The sequence below is a fragment of the Arvicanthis niloticus genome, chromosome 19 (genome assembly GCF_011762505.2).
Source record: "Arvicanthis niloticus isolate mArvNil1 chromosome 19, mArvNil1.pat.X, whole genome shotgun sequence".
Classification (NCBI taxonomy): Eukaryota; Metazoa; Chordata; class Mammalia; order Rodentia; family Muridae; genus Arvicanthis; species Arvicanthis niloticus.
Window position 1 is genome coordinate 7,222,758 of NC_047676.1, and position 20,045 is coordinate 7,242,802.

Sequence of the window (20,045 nt, forward strand, 5' to 3'; positions counted from 1 at the left end):
ATGCCTTCTTTATCTCTTCTCAGAAATTTTACTTTTACATCTGTTTTTGTGAGTCATTAGAATAGTGGTGCCTCTTTCTTAGTTCCTGATACATGGGCTTGGAGTACTTTTGTTCATGTTTTTTCCTCCACTTTAAGAGAATATGTATTTTGATGGTAAGGTGTTATTTTTTTCTAGGCAGCAAAATACAAGTCTTGTTTTCTAATACATCCTTCAAGGCTGTGATTTTAATTGAGGACTTGAGACCATTCATATTCAGAGGTGTTATTGTGTATTTCAGTTCTTGTCATTCTTTAGGCAATGCTTCGTTTTCTAAGTCATCTGCTGCTTCACGACAGTCCTGGTAAATACAATTTCTCTGTAGTCTCATAGTTGTGTTTATCTTTCTCTTCAGTGTACAGTATTCTTTTATGTTGTTTATCTGCAGAACTCACTTGGTGATCATAAACTCCTTTAGTGTGTTTTTTTTTTTAATTATGAAATGTTATTTTTTGTTATTAAATTTTGATAAATGTTTTTGGAGGGCATAGTCGTCTGGTTGGCAGTGGTAGTAGACTTTCAGAACTGGAGATACATCTTCCCATGCCTTCTGCCTCTTAGGGTTTCCGTTGCAAACGGAAACTTTAATCAAATGTCACTGCCTTTTATTTGATTTTTATCCTTCTTCCAGTTTCAACACATTCTTTGTACTGCATATGGTGACTCAACTGTAATATGATGTGGTCCTGGTGAGTGTTCTCTAGACCTCTTCTATCTGGATGTGCCTTTTGTTAGATTTTGGAAAATTTCTTCTGTGCCTTTTATTAAAAATATTCTTTGTGTCTTGGAATGATATTCCTTTTTTTTGTGTGTGTGTGTAAATGCCTGTAATTTATAGATTTGGTCTTTTCATGGTGTCCTACCTAACTCATATGTTCATTTTTTTAAAGTATAAAATAGAGATTATTCAGGGCATGGGGAGGAGAGTCAGGAAGGTAATAGAGGCAGAGAAAGGCAGAGAGAGTAGAGAAGTAGAGGCCGCCATGAGCACGTGGATAGAGGGGGGAGGGGAATGGGGAGAGAGTGAAAGCAGGAAGGCAAGAGCAAGAGAGGGCAAGAGATCAAGAGGGCAAGAGCAACTCGTATGTTCTGTTCATGTAGTTAAGGGTATTATGATCCATGACTAAATTATCTAATTCTTCTTCCTTGTTTCTCTGCTCTGATAGTCTCGTCTCCATATGCTGTGTTCTGTTGGTGAGACTTTCCACTGAGGTTTCCCACTTACTTTTCAGTATCATTTCCATCTTCATTTCAGTTTAGATTTTCCTCAGTATTCCCCTCATAATTAAATTCTATCTCCTTACACAGGGTTCATCTAGCTTTCAAATGCATGGGAAGTCTGATCTCGGCCCGTGCAACTTATTTTGTTTCAGGGCTGACAGATGAGTTTCTTGTATGGTTTCCTAAATGTCAGCTTCCTGTGTTTATTTCACTATGTTATTTATATCTTCAATGTTAGTAATGTTTCAAATAAGCAGAATATTGTAATTTCTCACAGGTTATTTATGGCAGTTATAAAAATGTGTCCTTTTCTATTTGTTAATTTAAAATTTTCTCTCATAAATGTATTCTTTGAGATTTCATATAGCCTATTTTTAAATCATGTTCTTTTACATCTCCTAACTTCTCCAGATCCTTACTCCTTCTCTACCCACTCAATTTTATTTTCTTTCTCTGTTCAAAAGGAAAAAAGCGAAATAAGTCACTAAATCCATGGAGTCTAATTTAGGTTGCCTATTTATTCCTGAGCATGGGACCTAGCCTGAATTTAAAATTTGTTGGTAGTATCATACATGCATGCAGTTCACTGTTACTGCACTAAATGCCACTACTGTTTCTCAGTCCCCACACACTCCTTACTGTCCCCCTTCTTATCAAGTTATAAGTAGTTCCTTTTCTACCCTTGAGTTCCTCTTTTCCTTTCCTCCTTCCTTTTTTCCTTTCTTCCTTGCTTCCTTTCTTTCCTACCTCTTTCCTTCCTTCCTTCCCTCCCTCCCTCTTTCCTTCCTTCCTCCCTCCCTCCCTCCCTCCCTCCCTCCCTTCCTTCCTTCCTTCCTTCCTTCCTTCCTTCCTTCCTTCCTTCCTCTCCTCCCCGTCCTCTTTCTCCTCCTCCTTTTTTTGAGACAGGATCTTAGTATGTACATCAGGATGGTGTAAAATTCATAGGGAACTGCCTGCCTCTTCCTTCTAAGTGCTGGTAACAAAGGCCTGCACAACCTTGCTCCACCCCCTTTTTTGCAGACTTCATGTGGGCAGTCACAGTCATGGGTGTGGGTGATTTCTGGGGCATGTCATATCCAGAAGCCAGTGCCCAACTGTGCATCATCTCTCATTCTTCAATTCCCCAAATCCTCCATCCCTCTTTCTTGATGTCCTGGGGACCTTAGAAGGTGTGACGTCCTGTTTGGGGATTAGCATTTGGCAGTCACTTTTCTTAGAATTTTCCTAATCAGTGAGTCCCTGTTTTAATCATTACACATTGCCAAAAGATGTTTTTCTTACCAAGAATGAAACCTATACTAGTCTACAAAGATAAATGTTTAGAAGACTATTTACCTACGTGTCCATTTGGCGGAATATCACTAATAGATTCCTCCATGGTCCTCGGTACCAGGCATGCATGGCCTCAAGATCAGGCTTCAATTCCTACCGGGATGCTTGAGTTACTTACAGAGAAAGCAAAACTACAGAATGAGGCCTCATAAAGGTGCAACTGGATAGCATGGAGATTTGAAAAATATCTTGGTCTAAATTTCATCTAAAACATTACTTTATGAAGACAACAAACATGAGGTTGTCTTTCTGAATACTTCTAAATTTCAATTATTCGGGGTCATAAAACAAATTGTTGCCCCCCTGGCTTCTCAGGTTTGTGAGAGGAAAGAAAACTATCTCAAAGATCAAGTAAGCTATCCCCCTGAACCTAGGCAGGATCCTTTCTCACTTCAGGCAGACAGAAATCACAAGGAAGTCTCTTTTGGTAGGGGATGAGGAAGGTTCATTCAGTCTTTATATGAGTAGAGAAAAGGGGGAAATTGCAGCCCATGATGGAGTGGCTGACCTGGTGGTTAAGCAAGACAAGATGCATGTCTTACTCATTCTCTTGCTCACTTCAACATAGCTCCTGTACTGACTGGTTTCTGTGTGTCAACCTGACACAAGCTAGAGTTATCACAGAGAAAGGAGCCTCCCTTGAGGAAATGCCTCCATGAGATTTAGCTGTAAGGCCTTTTTCTCAATTAGTGATTAAGTGTGGGAGGGCCCATTGTGGGTGGTGCCATCTCTGGGCTGGTAGTCCTGGGTTCTATAAGAAAGCAAGCTGAGCAAGACAGGGGACGCAATCCAATAAGTAACACCCCTCCATGGCCTCTGCATCAGCTCCTGCTTCCTGACCTGCTTGAGTTCCAGTCCTGACTTCCTTTGGTGATGAACAGCAATGTGGAAGTGTAAGCTGAGTAAACTTTTTCCTCCCTAACTTGTTTCATGGTCATAATATTTGTGCAGGAATTGAAACTCTTACTAAAATAACCCCCTTTTCCTGGCTCTAGTCTTGTCACTTGGAAAACATTTGTTCACCAATATTACCTTCTGTTTTTTATTAGCTTTTAAATTTTCTTTAAGATTCATGATTATATGTATGGGGTTCTTGCCTTGTAGGTAGTTGAGAATTGCCATATGGGTGTTGGGAATTGGGCTCAATTTCTTTTGAAAGAGCATGTAGTGCTCCTAACCAGTGACCCATCTGTCTCTCCATTCCCATCTAATGAGTTTTGTGAGCATAACTGGAAAGATAACAATGTTTCCAGAGAATCCAGATAGTGATGCATTTTGATTAAAATAAATATTTTCATCTATATAATCTTAATCAAAAGTTTATTTGTCATTTTTTTAACATAATGGATGTTAGTGAATTTTTATTATCTGCTCTTTTCAGGTGGTAGTGGTGGGGGAATTAGTAAAGACTCTACCCTGAAGAAAGCCTATTTATAGGATATTGTTGCAGCCTGCTCTGTTCTGCAGGTCGGGGTCTAGCAAGAGAGAGAGAGTGGGGGGAAGAAGAGGAAGAGATGCAAAGAATAGAGACAAGCCAGAGGATCTGTAGTCAAGTCTCCTTTACTGTCTCCAACACACACACACACAACTCCTACTCTACTACACCACACTACCCACCACTACACCACCCACTTACAAGGAAATCCTGGGTATTTATAAGCACAAGCAGGGGAACACAGGTGAAAACATTTTACCACATGCACCAGGCAGCTGGGATCACTAAACAGCAAAACAAGCTATGTGGGATAAACAAGATTTTTATCAGAGTGTGCTTCAGCTGTTGTAGGCTGTTGAAAAACCAAGTCTCTATCAGGGTATATGGTTCCAGATGGCTGCAAAGTTGATAGCCGCTTTCTGCTTAAAGTCGGCTCCCAACAGGATATGTGATTAAAAAGAAAATCTACTTTCCCCAAGTAAACAATATTAGGTAAGGAAACGTCTTGCAGGAACCTGTGACACATCCCAGCATGCACCATTCATTATATTGTCTGGTGTTACTGTCACCTTATAAATGTTAATAAGCCATGGGGCATGACACTTATTTTACAGGGTACTCAGAAAAGGAGATCACACTTTATAGACTTCTTGGCTCTGGGAGGGAACCAAGTTTTATTTAGTCAGTCTGTTTATCATGAACAATGTTTATAAAAGAACCCTAATAATTTAAAATTTCACTGTAGACTCCAGTTTTCAACTTGGGCAGGTAGGAGAGAATTAATGATACTATAAGAAGTTCCTGAGACAATCAATTCAGGAGTATAAAAGGGGAGTTTGCCTGGCAGTTTCCAGTTTGTGTTCACCTGGTCCCATTGCTTTGTAGCCTGTGCGGAGATGCCCTCCTGTGGTGAGAATGAATATCACTGAAACCACTCACCACATACAGACATTCATAGTCAACCACTTGAAACTAAAAAGCTGCCATATGGCAAAAAACAAAACAAACAAAACAAAACAAAACAAACCCCAACAGAGCCAAGAGGCAACCTAAGGACGGGAGAGAGTATATACAAACTCTGCATCTAAGAAGACGTCAATTTCCAGACCAAAGACTAATAATTCAGTAGCATGGGAACAAATAACCTTATAAAATTGAACAAATGATCTAATAAAATAAAAAATTGATGAGTAGATGTTTTTCACAAGACAAAAGTTACCCAATATGAAAAAATGTTCAGAATCATTAATCATTAGGACAATGCAAATGGAAGCCACTTTAAGATATTATTTTATCCCAGTGAGAATAGCTATCAACGAGAAAATAATCAGTTATAGGTTAGATGTAGAGACAGAGGAAGCTTTATATGGAAAGTAAATTACCAGAAACACAGAGAATTGTATAGATGTTTCTGAATAAAATCAAAGCAGTCACCATATTACCCAGATATTCTACTGGATGGACACCTGAAGAAATTAAAGGCAGCATATCACAGAGATATTTGTTCCTAAGGTTTATAATGCTACACTACTCACAGTAGCCATGGATGTGGAGCCAGGCTAGATGGCCATCTATAGATGGACAGATTAAAAAATAAGATGCATATACAGAATGAAATTTTATTCAGCAGCTAAAAATAATGAAATCATGACCTTTGCATGAAAAGTCACTGTTAAGGAAATAATCTGGACTCAGAAAGAATATATTTTCTCTCATGTAGAATCTACTTTTATATAAAAAAATATATATTATGCTGTGGAGCCTGATGTGGCCCTGGTGCAGACAGAGTAACATGATTCCTGCCCTTGGGACACGGCCCCAGTGTGAGGCTGCTGTGGGTATAAGAGCTGTTTGTGAAATATACATATTTTCTGGACCCACTAGCAGCGGAGGACTCTCTCCTTCCGTGGAATGTCCTCCCTGTTAATGTTAATGACTCTATGAAAATTAGAAACAGAGTCCAGGACTGGAGGTTGTATGGCTGTGTCTCGGCAAAATGGTAAACACTGGGACCTTCAGGACAGCTCTTACAGTTATGCAAAAGCACTCTAAATACATGAGTTTGAAAATATGTAACTTCTCAACTAATAAGGATGCAATATGAATTGTATGAGGGGCTTCACCAATCTAAAGGAACAGAGGTAGCTACGCTATGAGCCAGCCTGTCAGAAAATACAAAGATAAGCAGATACAAATGTAAGCAGATTCCTGAGTTCAAGGTCAGCCTGAGACACAGCAAGTCCAGATGCAGGCAGGGTGGAAATGGTCATTCCAGGTCAGGGTCCCACCCAACTATCTTAACTTCTGTGCTTAACAAAGGCAGACAGATCTCTAAATTCTTTTGTGATGTTAAAAAAAAAAAGTATGTTTGCTGTCTCCAAAGAATGAAAGGGCTGAGGTCTTGGAGTGGGGTGCGGTGGGGGGAATGCTGACTCATAAGATAATCAAAAGGAAAACCTGGAGTAAATGACTGGATTGATATGTAAAATAAAAGACTGGACCTGTGTTCAACAGGAGCTGAGTTATCCAGAGAATTTTTTAGGCTAAAAAGAGAGAAATGCTTGGAGAACTGATACAGGCAAGCAGGACATGGACAGAGAAATCTCTTGGAATAGCAAGCAAGCAGAATAGAGACAGTGAAATCTCCAGAGAGAAAGCAGAACACAGAGAGAGAAGCATAGGGAAAGCTCTATTAAACAGAACACAGGTGGTCAGCTTAGACCCACTATTTGACTTCGAGTCATTCTTTTCGATGCTCCCAGACACCCCTTCTCTCAGAACCCTGTTCCATGCCGGGGCTGGTCCTTGGCATCATGTGAAATTATACTATGTATAATTATAATAATAATGTAACATATAACTATGTATATAGAACATAACAGTATAAGGAGGCTAAAGGGAGAGGAATAGGAGTAATGGATCAGACAAGTGTTCTCTAATATGTACAGAGTCTTGATGTCAAGCTGTCCTTGTCCACATGTATGGGCATGTGTAGATGAATGTGAAGGATTATCTGGGATAACAGGGATACCTGGAAAGAAGGCAGGAGCACAGGGGCAGTGACTACGAGCAACATGCCATAGGGCATGCATAAACAAGTCAGAGTGAGATCAAGTATGCCCCATGCTTACCGAAATAAATTTTAAAAATTATAGGAGAAGGACCTAAAAATAAAACTACTTTAAAACCTGTCACATTCCTTGTTCATGGAACTCCCAAAGGCAATGAATCAGAATGTGAGTGATGGCTAACCTTGGTTTTCACTTTTGACCACATCTGAAATCAACTGAAACCTAAGCAGCTGGGCACACTTCCAAGGGACTTTGTTGATTGGATTATTTGATTTAGGAATATCCACCCCAAATCTGGGCCACATCTTTTGGTAGCTGCTTATATAAAAGGATGTGGAAGAAGGAGGCTTTTGCTTATTGCTTGCTTGCACTTGCTCTTGTGTTCATCTGTCCTCCTGTTGTGCCCTCCTCTATTTAGAACCTACTTCTTCAGAATTCCAGGTACACTGAAGACACCCAGCCACATGGAATGAACATCTGCCAGACTCTTGGCATTTTTTTGTTGGGAGGCAGCCACTTTAGACTAGTTGGACCATAGTCTGTAAGCCACTCTAATAAACCCCACATATACATACAATATTGCATCAGTTGTGCCTCTCTGAAGAGCCCTAGTATAGGAAGGCATAGCTGCACTCCTGTGCTTACTACAGAACTATTTGCAATAGCCAGACTATTAAATCAACTAAAACTCGTGAGCCATTGAGCAGATATTTCAAAAAGTCTTTGTCTTTATGTTTCTCTGTCTCTGTGGATGTCTCTCTCTCTCTTCCTCTCTCTCTGTCTGTTTCTGTCTCTCACACACAGAGAGAAATGCTATTTGGGTAAAGATAGCATGAAATTCTGTCACTTGTGACAATATGATGGCCCCAGAAATAGTAAATGAAATGTCAGAAGCACAAATATCTAATTTTTCCACTCAGAGTTGGAACACAAGATCTTTCAGAAGTTGATAGAAGCATAGTGATTCCCAGAGGCTGGGTAGAATGGTGGTTAGGAAGGCAAGTGAGAATCAACTGTGATTGATTAAGACATGAACATTCTCAGTAGGCATGGTAGTACGTGCCTTTAATCCTAGCACTAGAGAGGCAGAGGCAGGAGGATCTCTGTGAGTTCCAGGCCAGCATGGTCTACAAAACAAGTCCAAGACAGGCAGCACTATTATACAGAGAAACCCTGTCTTGAAAAAAAAACCCAAATAAATAAGTATAAAATAAAATAATAAAAAGAGAAGTTCTCATCTTCTGTACATTACAGTCAATATACTGAATAATAACATACATTATATGTTTCAAAACAGAGAGGAATTTGAAAATACTTTCTTTTGAGACATTGTATAATTTTCAAGGCAGTGAACATGGTGAATTCCCTGAGTTGGTGACTGCTTAATGTATTAATGTATTCATGAATCAAAACAAAAGGCTGAATTTTTACAAGTCCATGGAAATATCCCACATTAATCAAAATAATTTTATGTTTTGAAGTAATGGGACATATTTTATAAAATTCAAATACAGAATGATTATGGTGAGAGAAAGAGAGAGAGAGAGAGAGAGAGAGAGAGAGAGAGAGAGAGAGAGAGAGACACTAACTGGTAGATATGATACGGACTAAGAACTCTTTATGGGATGTAAATACAAAATTCCCATAACTAACTAGAAATATATTTTGGCAGCTCTCTGTTGTTAGACATGCATTGCTTTGGATTCCCCTACAGTTCTATTCTAAAGTGTGTACTAAAGTGTAATGAAACTTCAAGTCAGTGCTTCTCAACCTACAGGTCGTGACTGCTTTTGTGGTCAAGTGACCCTTTCACAGGGGTCACATATCAGATATTCTGTGTATCAGATATTGACATTATGATTCACAACAGTAGCAAAATTACAGTTATGAAGTAGCAACAGAAAACATTTTATGGTCACTACAACATGAAAAACTGCACGAAACAGTTGAGAACCATTGAGTGGGTTTTTATATACTGGGTTTTTATAGTAGCTTTATAATAATTGCCTAAACTTGTGGATACCTTGAATGGCTTTTAGCACATGAAAGAAACGGAAGAGAACTATTCATGGATGACTCTATGACCCTCAAATTTGCTAAATCAAAGTCATCTCCAAAAGCAGAACATTTATCAACTCACATTTCCTCGTGGAAAAGCTGAACCACAGGGAGACAAGACAGGCCAGTCCTTTCCAGAGGTTGAAGTTGGGAGAAGGGGAGATGTGCACAAATTCTCAGCTTGCCAGAACCTCTGCTTATGGGGCTGTGGTGAGGAATTCATGACTTTCTAGCTCTACAAATGATAGTGACAAATGCCAGGTGTGGAACTCAACATAAAACACACAAGTCAGTGAGGGTGTTGGAAAGAACCACGTGCTGTGAATTCTGAGAAATGAGTGAACTACATTATGGTTTCATGGTGGTGTTTTACCGGGGGGGGGGGGGGGAGTGGTAGGAAGACCACCGGAAATCAATGTTTTGTATGGTTTCTGCAAGTATAAACACAAAAAGAATGAGACAAACTGTCTTCTTGGTGAATTCATTTTTCTCAGGGCTAAGTTTCAACGATACTGAAACTAGTCTGGACCAATTGAAACGGTAAATATAAGCAAAGGCTTGCAGTATAATGGCTGCAGATGTAGGTCAAGGCGAGCATAAGCCCTCAGATTAACCCTAGCACTACAAATGACAGGAGCAGCAATGCATCTCCATAGCCATTTCAAGACAGAAGAGAGAAATTGAAGTGGATATGCTAGGTTCATCAGCTAATATGTAAATAAGTCAAACAGCACATTAAAAAAAAAAGATTTATTTATTTTATATAAGTACACCGAACCTGTCTTCAGACACACCAGAAGAGGGCACCAAATTCCATTACAGACGGTTGTGAGCCACCATGTGGTTGCTGGGAATTGAACTACAGAACCTCTGGAAGAGAAGTAAGTGCTCTTAACCACTGAGCCATCTCTCCTGCCTCCCAAACAGCACATTTTATATGTCAATAAAATACTTTTAAAAAATTAGAAACGATAGGCCTTTGAGTCTGGGACATGGGAGCAAAGCAAACAACAGGGAAAACCAGGATACATGCCATGCTCATTCAATTCAAAGATAGTTCTATACATGTACGCAGGAACACACATACCAGTCTGTTTCTACATAGCTTTCCATCTGGAAACCAACAAATGAGTGTGTATATCCAATCTGGGATATATCAAATCTCTGTCCACTGAAAGGAACCAAAGCCACCGGCAACGAGGACTAGTAGGCACAAAGTCCTGGGTCTCGGTTTCTGAGTGATGATCTCCAGCATAAGATTCTTTAGAGAAAGGTCTGGTTCTAGAATTATAACAGTATAAGTGAAGAAATGAAAGACTGTTTCCAGATATCTGATTGTCCAGAAAGTAGGTCAATCAAGGTACTCAAGGGAATAAAAGGGGAGGCAGGGTGGAAGAATGTTCAAAGAATTCAAGAAGACCAACACTTGGGAATGTAGCTACCTTTCACATACCTTTTTGGTAGTTTCTACCTGTGAGTGAGGGGCGGCCATTGTGGAATCAGGAAGCTCTGTGTCTTCAAAGACAGAGCCTCTAGAAACTATGCCAGCAGAATATTAATCCTTCTTCAAGGACAGCAAGAAGCAGAGACATGATCTATACCTCTAACTGAGCCTGGGGACAGCAACCTCAGGTCTCCACTTAAAGGCACAGTACAGCAGGGGAAAGTTTGCATTGCATAAGAAGAAGCTGAAGATGATATTCCCGCCTTTTATTTAAAGTGTAAAGTGAACATTTAAAATATGCTTCTTGTTAAAATGCAGTTTGCACTGAATCTGATTTGTGCTCGTTGTAACTCAAAGAAATCATAAAACAGACATTATCCTTGAATCTGTAACAAAAGTGGATATCAAAGAGATACGTAGGAGACTTTGCATGTAATTTTTAAGGCTTAAGCGGGACAGAAGATGTGTTGGCCAAAAATCGCTAAAACCAGGCGTGAATAGGTTTGCTTTCATGATGTCATATGTGTGTGTGCACCTGCATACATGTATGGAATTGTATTTTTTGATTAAACATCCATACATAAAAAGGATGTCATAATTTTTGTTTGCAATATTACTTTTTTTTTTTTTTTTTTTTTTTTGGTTTTTCGAGACAGGGGTTTCTCTGTGTAGCCCTGGCTATCCTGGAACTCACTCTGTAGACCAGGCTGGCCTTGCGAACTCCGAAATCCGCCTGCCTCTGCCTCCCAAGTGCTGGGATTAAAGGCGTGCGCCACCACTGCCCGGCTTCAATATTACTTTTAAAAGAGTGATATAAAATAAAACGTCTGAAATTATTCAGAAAAAAATCAAAAATTTGTAGAAAACCATAGCATTGAGAAATCAGAGACTAAAAAGCGAGAAGAGACTAGTGAGATTTGCTGTCTGTGGGTGGGTACAGTTTTCTTTACTGCATGCTCTTAAGAGTGAGTTATACAATTACTTAATATGACTTATGTTTATTCATTTTTGCTTTTAAAATTAGAAACGAATGTTTAATGAGTTAACCTAAAACATCATGGGTAATTTTTATGAGTACAGGAAAACATTTGAATGAAAGATGAATTTTCCCCAGCACTTGATAGCAATAGGATTGCCGTGAGTTCAAGGGCAGACTGGGCTATAAAGTAAGATTATGTCTTTATTTTTATTTGAATTTTTAACCTTTAGATACATTAACTAGTATCCAAAGACACTGTAAGTAATTTAGTTGAAGATCTAAATTATTTGAAAACTAAGTATTAAATGGAAGACTGCAATAGTGTCTAACTAAACCCTCCCCTCAGCTTCACCTGAAACACTGCGTTCTGAGCTTGGAGTTTGAGTCCTACCTCTCTGGGGGAAAGAAGTAGTTGCGAGCCTAGATGCTTGACTTGGGTCTTGGGTAGAGAGAAAGTGAAGCATATAGAGACAATTTCCTATCCTGGGGTGTTAAGTGATTGACTGTGCCGTGACATTTGCTGAAAAAATACTGAAGAATTTGAAGGAAAGTTTTGGAAACACAAACTCAATCCTTTTATTAATAGGCTGACAATATGATTTACATGTTAGTTTGTAGCACAGTAGAAAGGGAGACAGGATGTTGTAGTTGTGCCAGGAACATTAAAAGTGAAAAATCAGGATTTATTCTTAGAATTGATCTTTGGAAGTTGGCATTTCACCACTCCCTGGAGTAGATACATCAATGATGACACATTTCTATATTATACACTGAAAATCTGTAGAATATGGCATCCCTTATTTGTGTCAGTTTTGTGCTTAATGCTATAGCTATCTGTGTAATTGAGTGTACCTAAGTTTGTCCCTTTACCTTCATGATGTTAACTTGAAGGAACAGGTCATTGTAAAAGAAGTGCTCATTCAGCCATTTTTAATTTGGAGTGTAAAGTTCAAGCTCACACGTTTTATGTGATTTACACATAGTGAAAGGGTTACATAGCTAGGCTTTATGTATCAAGCCCTGGATTCCATTCCATAAACTTGCCCAAACAAAACATATATATTTTAAATTGACTTACAAATAAGAGCTTTCATTTCTTCATGGGGGGTTCTCTGGCTCCTTGATGCTCAAACACGTGTGGCTTAATAAAGACGATCCTACTCTGTCTTTCACATCAAGCTAATATGTCCTTTAGTGCCCTTGACCAGACATAAAGAAATTTTTTATCATATATTCTTGTACTTGAGGCTTAGTAATTCTAAACTCTTCATCCTTCGCATGCGTCTAATAGGCACAGAAGTCTCTGTGAACATCTTTCAAGCACATTTTCTGCTTTCCAGGGAAATCTATTTAAAAGAATTCCTTTTAAATAATGGATGCCCAAGAGATTATCTAGGCTGTGATGATGGTATATGTTATCATCTCAGACCTGAAGTGGAAGAAATCTATGAGATCTGCAGTCTGCTCTATTTCCAAGTAACTTTTAAGAGGATAGCTCCCCGTGGAGCCTCACCAGTATTGACCTTTCTTGACCCTCAGTTTGTGGTCATTTGTAAATGAAGACTATAAACTAACTGTCTTGGATAATGTGGGGGTGGCAAGCACTGAGTGCCTCATATGCCTGGTTCATAGCACAATGAGTTCATCTCTTCAAAACAAAACTTCTGGGACAGTGACAGAAAGCATCTGAATAGCCCATACCTTGACTAATATCTGTCCAATAACCTCAGGCAAGGTCAAGTGAAGCCTCAGAGTTTGGAAGAGATCATTCTTTTTTAAAAATCACATCATGTCATATTAATTGCTTATCATGCTTTGTCTTCATCATGACCCACTAACCAGATCAAACATCATGAGTTAGAAACATAGCATTCAATCCTGTGTTTGCTCCAGTGAGCAGAGTGACACATTTGTAAGCATGGCCAGCCAGTTCTTGGCCACTGTTTGGATTTTGTAGACATTTCTCATCTTTGTGTTAAAGCTGTAGGAGTTTTCTGGATTAGTATATTTCATCCCAGTCTTCTTTGTTTGTCTCCGTCATGGCCATTTATTAAATGTCTCTGTCGGCAAATATCACTGGACAAGACAATACCCAGAACATATTCAAGGTTTGGAACATAAGGAAACTCTGAGTGTCCCCCCACAGTCAGCCAGCTCACCAGTGTCACAAAACCTGACTGTAATGGAACTAATTACAACCAGCTCAGCTCCCAGGGGAGCTGGACTCCACAGAGCACCCCATCACCATGAAGAGAATCTATTTTTGCCTTTGCTAAGCGCACAGAGAGCTGTGCCCCTTTAAGCAAATTACCTCTAAACTCTTGAAAATTAATGGCTATTATTTTAAACCAAAAGAGAGTCTGCTTCATCCTGGGCACACATCTTCAAAGCATTTCAAACCAGGAGAATTTAAGAAGGTTTAAGTCTCCCTTATTAAAAAAAATTCATAATTTGATAGCACTGAAGTGAAAAAAAATCCTTTAAATAGATGATAAGTAAGTAGATAAGAACATCATCTCAATATTAGATCAGGAATCAGAGAAGACAGATAACAGGGTTTACTTTGACAATTTTGGACAGGCTAATGTTTTTTTCTGCAAATAGTTAACAAGTTAGAACAATTTAATATAGAAAAGCCAGTGTTCTTTTTGAGTTGTTAAAGACTTGTGAAACCATTTTTTTTCCCTTAATTCTGATAAGTTTTTTCTTTCTTTTTTTTTTTCCCACTGTGCAAACAAGTGTGGTGCTCATTCTGAACTTAAACACCCAACTTCACATTCTAGCTTGGAAATACCAGTCCTGTTTTCTCAAGTACTGAAAGGTAGAGAAAACTTATGAAAACTATAGCAAGTTTTTATGACCCTTAGACCTGAGCAAAAGAATGCAGGTTCACTAGTTCCTCCAAAAAAGCAGAACTGAATATGAGATTTTAGGCCTTCACTGCCCCAGGATACATTCTGCATTCTGGGAGGGGTACATTATCCCTGAGTCAGAGGACACTTGCTAGATTGACATTCAGGAGAGGAAGGCAGAGGCTGATTAACATTCCTCAGACCTCAGGGAAGAGAACCCATTTGGGGGTGGGGAAGGCCCAAAGGAGGAAGACACATTCCTGACTACAAAGAAAGATGCAAGTCATCTGGGTGGTCCCAGGAACTGGCTGACCACAAGATAAATGGTTGGGCAAGGTTACATCCTTACTAAAAATAAGTGTATAAGATGTTTTCCACATGACCCTGACTAAATTTGGGTTACGACTTTTTTAAGACTTTTCTACTGTTTTTATGTTATGTTTCCTTGATTACCCCTTCCCAATCCCCCTTGGTTTGTGGTTCTTCCCTATATAAGCCCTCTACTCCTAGCCAATGGGGTCAATTCCTCTGCTCCTGTGTGGGTTATGAATTGACCATCAGTTGACTGATCCTGAAATATACCTCTTGCTGTTGCATCAAGACTGGTGTCTTGTGAGTTATCGGGTAGCTGCAAATTCCTGAGGCTTGAGGGAGGTCCTCCCTTTGTGTGTATGTGTGTGTGTGGGGGGTCTTACAGTACCATGTAGTCAAAGCAAGTTGCATGTCTTCATTTTAAGTTAAGGATTGCTTTTCAGTTATTCTCACAGGAGTGTTTAAAGATGATTATCAACTGATTAAAATGTTGGGGCATAGAACAATGCAGGTACACACCTAAGCAAGTGCACTTGCTCCTAACCAAATTTCCCACACAGAAAAAAAATCTGATTTTGAGTCACAGAATATCTAATTTTGTGTTGGTGCTTCCCTGGAGGATCAGCAAGTGATTGAGTGAAGGTGAGAACAGAGGTCACGATGAGTGTTATAATAAGATTTGTCATTTTTTTTTTCTACCATTAATTTTTAAAAATATACTAATGTCTTATTTCCTTTTGGGTATAAGAATGGAACTTTACTCCTTTTCTATTGTAGAGTGAAAAATTATAAAGACCATTTTATGAAATATATACAGCCTTTTTCTCTGCACTAGACCTGAGCAAAAGAATGCAAGTTCCAGAAAACGGAACTGGATGTAAGATTTCAGGCCTTCACTGCCCTGGGACACATTCTGGGTGGAGGACATTATCCCTGAATCAGAGGACACTTGCTGGATTAACATTCCTCAAGCCTCAGGGTGGGGAAGGCCAAAAGCAAGAAGACACATTCCTGACCACAGGGAAAGATGCAAGTCATCTGGGTGGTTCCAAGAACTAACTAACTTTTCACTGTTCTTGGTTATACACCCCCCCTTGAGGTTTTCACAGTGTTATAGCCTGCTGATGTTCAAAATTTGTAAAACAGCCAATCATGTGTAACTGCGTGAAAATTCCTCCCTTTCCCCACCCCATGCTATAAAAAAGGCTCCTCAGTTTGCTGGCCTTTTGTCAAAATTCTGTTCCTGTGTGGATGAGCAGTTTTGACCTTGGCTAGCCAACTCTCCCCAATAAACCTCTGCTGATTGCATCCAGGTATGGTTTCCTGTGATTTTTGGGTGGTCGTGATCTCCCGAGACTTGAGGAAGGGTCTCCCGAGTTTGGGGGTCTTCACTATAACTACACTTTATGTTTTTTCCAAAATAACCTGACCCTAAAGTTATGGAGCGTGGACTATATTTACTGATTTGATTAGATAGCACGTACAAGTGACTAAGACACTAAACCTCAAATACAATACAGCAACTGTCAGTTTCTTCTGTATGTGTTTTCTATTGTGGTGACAAGATATAGGAGATAATCAAATTACAGGAATGAAAGGGGTTTGACGGGAAATTTGACTGTGCAGTAGAGGAAGGAAGGAAGGAAGGAAGGAAGGAAGGAAGGAAGGAAGGAAGGAAGGTCCCCAGATCTGGGGAAATGATAGATCATGGATCTGAAAATCCCTGCTTTGAAGTAGACATCCCCATCATTAAGAGAGCTACGAAGTTGGGGCAGAGATCTCAGGCAAGTTATCTCACTGTAGAATGAGAGACTACAAATTTGATCTTAATAAAACTCCTGTATCCTAGTCTGGTTGGGCATCTCTAACAAAATACCAAAAGATAGAGATCTCAGGCAATACAGGTTTGTTTTTCATTTGAAAAAGTAGAAGTTCTTAGGCAGATCCAATGTCTATCTAGTAAAAGCTTGCTTTGAGGCTTTAAGTGATTTCTTCTGTTCTCCACATGAAAGAGTGAGTCTCTGACCTCTCTCTTAGAAGGCGACAATTCCATATAAGAAAATTCCATTTTTCATGAACTAATTGCATACCAAGGGTCTCCATTACAGGATATTTGATTATTGTGTCTAGAAAGACAGATGGTCAGCCAAATATACATTCTTTTATAGATACTACATTTGTCAGCTGCAGTTAGGAGTGCCCAGAGGAGACGCAGTTTGTGTGTGCTTCTAAAAGCCTCCGCGGATAAGAATGCTAAAGAGTGGAAAGTTCCTGCCTGTTGTAAGGCAAGTTGAGTCCTGTGATCTTTGTACTATGGTCTGACGCAAAGTCAGCTGGAAGGGGCTTGAGCTACCCCACTGTAAAGATGGTTTGGCCCCTACTGACTTGGTTTAGAGCTCCCCCACCATGGTAGTGATGTGGTTCAGCCCAGCCGGCCAAGGGTCTAGGAGACTCTCTCTCTCCCTCCCTCCCTCCTTCCCTCCCTCTCTCCCTCCCTCCCTCCCCGCCCTCCTTTCCTGCCCCTCCCCCCTTAGAAAAGCCTACAAGGAAGGAGCTGTAGGTATAAGGTGGGCATTTGGGGGGGGAGGGGAGGGGGGATTGCTGGAACAACAAAGAAGCAGCTTGGGGGGGGCACAGGTAAAACAGTGTTGTAGGAAATAGCTAAGAAGTTCCCTTGGGTTTGGAGGTACTCAAGAGAAAGGCTAGCTTAGTAGATTGACACACAGAGAAAGACATTCCTAAAGAGCCAGCAGTGTAGGATGAGGCTTGTAAATGGATATTTTGTATATAATTAAGAGAATACACTTACCTCGTTGAGCTAGCAGGTTTTTACATCGGCTCCCACCACCCATGCCTTTATTGGTATAAATATTAAATTTAAACGGCTATATATTATAGGTCTTAGCTTTCAGTTTTATTACTGTGGAGTTTGGATTTCAAACTGTGACTTGGATCGATGTGAACTTTCTTTTTTCTTCTTTTTTTTTTTAAATAAAAAAGTTGTATTTACTTAGAAGCATTCAGAATGTCAACAAAACAGCCGCAATTTTTTTTTTTTTTTTTTTTTTTTTGCAATTACAGAGTGGTATTCAGTTAACAGAACAACAATTATCTTCGTATAAGCTGCATCAGAGACAACTGAAGATGGAAAAAAAAAACCCAAAACCAAACCAAAAGAAAAGAAAAACAAAAACCCAAACTACTGTCCCCATATATAACTAATTTGTACTGTGTACCAACAAGAATCTGCTTTAAATTTCCATGCCAATTTACAACCCCAGACTGTACCAGGCAAGGTTAGTGGCTATTGAAAATGCCACCAGGACAGGGCTATCTAAAGACACATTCGGTAGTGTGTTAACTATACAAAAAAAGACACTGTACAGTTTAAAAACAAATCTTACACAGCCTTCCATTTCAATTTTTTCTTTAAAAGGAGTGAGTTGTGTACAGGGGGGTTAAATGCTTTATAGACAAAAAAAAAAAACCCAAAACAAACAAACAAACAAACAAAAAAACTGCACCAGAACCAACTTATTCATCATCATCTTCATCATCTTCGTCTTCCTCTTCCTCTTCCTCCTCCTCTTCATCCTCATCTTCCTCTTCCTTCTTTTTCTTGCTCTTTTCAGCCTTGACTACCCCCCTTTTTCACTGCATCAGGTTTTCCTTTAGCTCTGTAGGCAGCAATATCCTTTTCATACTTCTTCAGCTCGGCAGCCTTCTTCTCGTAGGGCTGCTTGTCATCAATGTTGTTCCACATCTCTCCTAGTTTCTTTGCAACATCACCAATGGATAAGCCAGGATGCTCGCCTTTGATTTTTGGGTGGTACTCAGAACAGAACAGGAAGAAGGCCGAAGGAGGCCTCTTGGGTGCATTGCAGTCCTTGAACTTCTTTTTGGTCTCCCCTTTGGGAGGGATGTAGGTTTTCATTTCTCTTTCATAAGGAGCCTTGTCAGCCTTTGCCGTATCTTCAAATTTCCCCTTTTCTTTAGCAGACATCGTCTTCCACCTCTCTGAGTACTTCTTGGAGAACTCTGAGAAGTTGACAGAAGCATCTGGGTGCTTCTTCTTGTGCTCCTCCTGACAGGTTTGCACAAAGAATGCATATGAGGACATTTTGCCTTCTCGGCTTCTCCTTTGCCCATGTTTAGTTGGTTTTCCTCCGTGAGGCACAGAGTCGCCCAGTGCCCGTCCGGCTCTCGCTTGCCCGGGCGCTGTCTCTATGGAGCTCAATGTACTGCAATGGCTGTGAGAGCGGGACCCAGGATGTGAACTTTCAGATCACAGTGGCTACAGTGATATTTATAGTAAAGTAAACCAGTCTCTTTAACTGAGGAGATAACAACAAAATGGACATTTTGCACTTGGCTTTGATGGAAATAATTGCTTATAATCAAGTATAATTCATGAGCCTCTGTGTGTTTGTGAACGTGTGTATGCTGCTATAGTTTTGTACTTACTAAAGCTTCATGTCGTGGCATACACCAAATAGATTACATACAATCACCTATGCCATTCGACGCCCTTGACTGCCAAGTATGGAAATTATTGACAAATACCCATGAATATATTTAAGTCTTTTTCCTCCAATAAACACAATTTAAATATTAATAAAAACCAATTGGTAAAAACAATGACTTACTATGTTTCCTCCATTAAAACAAATCCCAAATAAGGTAAATAGTCTCAATACTGTATATAACATGAAAGAATGTGAATAAACAGAACTATGGGACCCAAGTGTTTGATGACTATGTTTTAGCATTCCCGCTAACACCTAGGCATTATGTAAGCATCTACTGTGAATACAGGTTCCCAGATGTACTTAGGGCTGAGAAGTCTTTGGGGCGAGGTAAACAAAGTCTTTATTAGTTGTATAGCCAATACATTCAATTAGCCACCGACTTCAGAACAACAATACTTGTTTACACCTAGAGAAAGCTATGCATTGACACTGCTTGCTTTTCTCTGCTCTATGGTTTGCTCTGTAAACTGGAGGAAGTGGTGCATTATCACTGAGTTAGTACAGATAGCCCGTGAAGCAGTGCCTGTAAAGTTATAAATGCTCTCTTGGAGGTATGCACCACCACCATCATTATTTCCAATAACTGACTAATTATTTAAAAAAATGAACTGAAAATGTAGTTATTAAATAATGCTTATAAGATTAGTGAATAAATAGGAATTGTATAATATTTCCTCATTATTTTTGTTAAAGAAAAATCAATTAGTACAATTGAATTACTTCTCGACGACTGCCATAAGCGTGTACTATAGGCTAAAGTATGGAAATGAATT